The sequence below is a fragment of the Hesperophylax consimilis genome, chromosome 5, assembly GCF_061612785.1.
Source record: "Hesperophylax consimilis isolate HC1 chromosome 5, BYU_Hcon_1.0, whole genome shotgun sequence".
In the NCBI taxonomy this organism is placed as follows: Eukaryota; Metazoa; Arthropoda; class Insecta; order Trichoptera; family Limnephilidae; genus Hesperophylax; species Hesperophylax consimilis.
Genome location: NC_142840.1, coordinates 34441271 through 34445861, shown reverse-complemented (window position 1 = coordinate 34445861; position 4591 = coordinate 34441271). Strand labels below are relative to the sequence as shown.

Here is a 4591-nt window from a genome sequence, read left to right as displayed (position 1 = left end):
CATTTAGTTCGGGTTGAATCTTGCAATCATGCACACAGATGGCAGCCAAATATATGCTTTAAGAAAATGAAGAAAATGTTAGTAGCTCAAGTCGAAGTATGATATCTACAGTTAAAAAATTTGTCTCGACGCCATCTAGTGAGAGAGTTAGCACTTACAATGCCTTTCTCATGTAAAATAAAGTTGGTTGTTTTCAGGTGAAAAAATGTAATAAGCAGTAATTGTTGAATGAAACACTGGAATATATTGAATTATTTCGCGGATAAGAGATAAGCCGCCATAGCTCAGTGGTCAGAGCTGTCGACCGGCAATCGAAAGGACACGGGTTCAAGTCCCGTTGGCGTCATGTATCTTTTATCAGGAGATTTTTCAATGTGGATGAGTGTTTCAGGCTAATAATTATTGCTTATAAAATAATTGTTACCCTTTGTGCTATGCATAAAAAATCTTGTCTTAAACATAAGTTTACCAAAAAAAAAAATAATATTCGACAAGTTCTAGTAATTTTCACCAAAAAATGTATTCAATTTGTCTAGACGCCATCTAGTGAGAGAGTTAGCACTTACAATGCCTTTCTCATATAAAATAAAGTTGGTTGTTTTCAGGTAAAAAAATGTAATAAGCAGTAATTGTTGAATGAAACACTAGTATATATTGAATTATTTCGCGGATAAGAGATAAGCCGCCATAGCTCAGTGGTCAGAGCTGTCGACCGGTAATCGAAAGGACACGGGTTCAAGTCCCGTTGGCGTCATGTATTTTTTATCAGGAGATTTTTCTATGTGGATGAGTGTTTCAGGCTAATAATTATTGCTTATAAAATAATTGTTACCCTTTGTGCTATGCATAAAAAATCTGTATATATTGAATTATTTCGCGGATAAGAGATAAGCCGCCATAGCTCAGTGGTCAGAGCTGTCGACCGGCAATCGAAAGGACACGGGTTCAAGTGCCGTTGGCGTCATGTATCTTTTATCAGGAGATTTTTCTATGTGGATGAGTGTTTCAGGCTAATAATTATTGCTTATAAAATAATTGTTACCCTTTGTGCTATGCATAAAAAATCTTGTCTTAAACATAAGTTTACCAAAAAAAAAAATTAATATTCGACAAGTTCTAGTAATTTTCACCAAAAAATGTATTCAATTTGTCTAGACGCCATCTAGTGAGAGAGTTAGCACTTACAATGCCTTTCTCATATAAAATAAAGTTGGTTGTTTTCAGGTAAAAAAATGTAATAAGCAGTAATTGTTGAATGAAACACTAGTATATATTGAATTATTTCGCGGATAAGAGATAAGCCGCCATAGCTCAGTGGTCAGAGCTGTCGACCGGCAATCGAAAGGACACGGGTTCAAGTCCCGTTTGCGTCATGTATCTTTTATCAGGAGATTTTTCAATGTGGATGAGTGTTTCCGGCTAATAATTATTGCTTATAAAATAATTGTTACCCTTTGTGCTTTGCATAAAAAATCTTGTCTTAAACATTAGTTTACCAAAAAAAAATTAATATTCGACAAGTTCTAGTAATTTTCACCAAAAACTGTATTCAATTTGTCTAGACGCCATCTAGTGAGAGAGTTAGCACTTACAATGCCTTTCTCATATAAAATAAAGTTGGTTGTTTTCAGGTGAAAAAATGTAATAAGCAGTAACTGTTCAATGAAACACTAGTATATATTGAATTATTTCGCGGATAAGAGATAAGCCGCCATAGCTCAGTGGTCAGAGCTGTCGACCGGCAATCGAAAGGACACGGGTTCAAGTCCCGTTTGCGTCATGTATCTTTTATCAGGAGATTTTTCAATGTGGATGAGTGTTTCCGGCTAATAATTATTGCTTATAAAATAATTGTTACCCTTTGTGCTATGCATAAAAAACCTTGTCTTAAACATTAGTTTACCTAAAAAAATAATAATTAAAGACTAACCCGACAAACCGTTTTTTTTTTCATTTGCCCAAGACTTAAAAAATTTAAAATAAAACTTTTGGCAACTTCGACAATTTTTTTAATTATTTTTTTTCATTGTGTTGATTGCAATATTTCAAAAAACTGCATAAAATTCGGAAGTTGGTAAGACAAACTATCGATACAAAAATAATAGTAGTGCCACTCCCCTTTGACAGCCATGCAGCATTAGGAACACACGACTTAAGTGACGATAGTTTTCATAACCGCAGAGTGTCCACGACTTGCGCCTGGAGATGGAATTATACCTCTGGTGAGATTGCGGCTAACGGTTATATCATTAATCCACGGTTCAATGTGTAATTCTGCACGCCATGGCTCATGGGATCCGAGACTTGATGCTATATAGGTCGCCATAACTACACTGTTACCTAACATCGGTCACAACTTCATTATAGTGTCTGTGTTGATCTCAAATGGGTAAGTACCTACCACACAACTAGATAAATTATTTTTTTTCTGAGTACAGTGAGGGGGTGAAGTAGACAATTTGTGACTGATTTCCGGTGTTTCTGATACAATAACCTTGACGGTCCATACGTAAAGATTTAAAAAAGGGCAATTTTTCAGGAGAACTATTTGAAGTAACAATATATTTTTTCTAATAACTTTATTAATATTTTCAGCAAACTAAAATTTAAAGAATAATATGAACTTTTGCTTGGAGTCTAAGTATTATTTAGTAATGTGAGCCTTACTGGGTACTTTGGGGCCCCCATGTTACAATTTTTTGTGACAAATTGTGTATGTAAATAAAATGAACTAAAATGTATTGAAATTATGGTAAATTTAACAAACTTAAATGAAATATTGAGAAATATAATAAAATAAATAGAGTTAAATAAATTTATAAAAATAAAGGCTGTTTTAAAATTAAGCAATTTGGATATAATTATTGCTCCGGTTGTGCATAATATGTTGACTATATTGTTTGTTGTAATATCATAATTTTGTTTGTGAATTTTTTTTTGTTTCCCTCATTTTTTGTGTCGAGTTAAAGAATGTTAAATGTGTTTATTGCCTGATATTTACATCGATATTTTTTATTACGTTGTAGTTGCACCACTTTAAGCGTGTCATACGTTACTGAGAAAATATATCATTGAATGTTGCCCATCATAATAACGCTATTGAAACAACCATCGATGTTACAAAATTAAGGAATAACGATTAAACACAAATAAAACTAAAATGTATCAGTTATGTTATTTTTATGACGTACGATGTAAATTCACATCTACCTATTTACTTAATTTACTGAGCATATTCTGTTGTTGTTATGTAGTTTTTTTTCTCCAAAAAGAAGAAACATATTTTAAAAAAATGTATAGCCGAAAATAGTATTCAATATTTATTTATTTATTTATTTATTTAAACGCCCATTGGGCTTTTACATACATTGTTATTAGTGTTATTACATTAACTATGTGACATTGAAAAGTTTACGTACATATATAAATAAAATAGTTATTATATCTGTAGTACATAAATGTTTTACAAATAATACAGAATACCATTATGGAGAACAGTTTTTTTTCTTCTTTTTATACTTACTTAGAAAAATAAATGGATTGAAATTAATCAGCATTTATAGGGACTTAAAATCATATTCGAATTGTTACTTAAATTACAATATTAATTTGTAAAGTTAAAACATATATATTAAAGTTAAAAAGTCATAAAAGAAGTCATAAAAGAAAAGAGTGAAAAAACAGAAGCTAAAAAATGGGTTTTTTACTATGGAGTGGAGAAGTCATACATATCAGCAAAGTGTTTATGTAGATTTCGTTTGAGCACTGCTACGGAATCTCTAAATATATCAACAACATTACCAAATTTATTACCAAAATTTTGTATTCGATTTAACGATATGTGCGCATGATAATTAGATTTGAAATTGTTACAGAAAAAGGTGGAATTTTGTCTCGTATTTTTGGAAGGTACAAATAATTTTATTGTGGCAAGAATTTCAGGGCTGTCGATTCTATAATTAATAATTTTATTTAGTAGAACAAGGTCGGAGATAATTCGCCTATCTGATAGCGTAATCAAATTTAGTTGATGCATGAGTTGGATATAATTTATATTTTGGATTGGAATATTTAGTTTAAAGTTAATAAATCTTAAAAATTTGTGTTGTACCCTTTCAATATTGTTGGAATGTACTTTATAAAACGGGGACCAAATAGGCGAATTATACTCTACTTGACTTCTTACTAAAGATGTGTACAGTGTGTTCAAACATTCTAGTGACTTGAAGTCACATGCGGTTCTACATATAAACCCAAGCATTTTTAGGGCTTTATTTGTGATTTCATTTATATGCGGATTGAATGTTAACTGTTCATCAAATATAACACCCAAGTCCCTGATTTGAGTGACAGCTGTCAATTTTACATTTTTAAGCGAATATTCATAAATTGTATGATTTCGTATTTTACAAAAACGAATGACCTGACATTTTTTAATATTAAGAAACAGAGAGTTGATGATGCACCAACGATATAGTTTATTTAAATTAAGTTGCAAAGTATAACAATCGTCTAAACTGCGTATTGTTTTATATATTTTCAAATCATCTGCGAAAAGAAGAACTTCTACATCTTTAAATATGCTAACAAT

At 31.3% G+C, this 4591-nt stretch overlaps 2 non-coding genes across 2 annotated transcripts; both read left to right on the top strand.

Moving 5' to 3' along the window:
- Positions 1 to 273: 273 nt before the first annotated feature.
- On the top strand, positions 274 to 346 carry TRNAA-GGC (transfer RNA alanine (anticodon GGC)). The gene has a single exon. It is a non-coding gene; the product is annotated as a tRNA-Ala (tRNA).
- Positions 347 to 681: 335 nt separating this feature from the next.
- TRNAT-GGU (transfer RNA threonine (anticodon GGU)) lies at positions 682 to 754 on the top strand. Its single transcript has one exon. It is a non-coding gene; the product is annotated as a tRNA-Thr (tRNA).
- Positions 755 to 4591: the final 3837 nt, after the last annotated feature.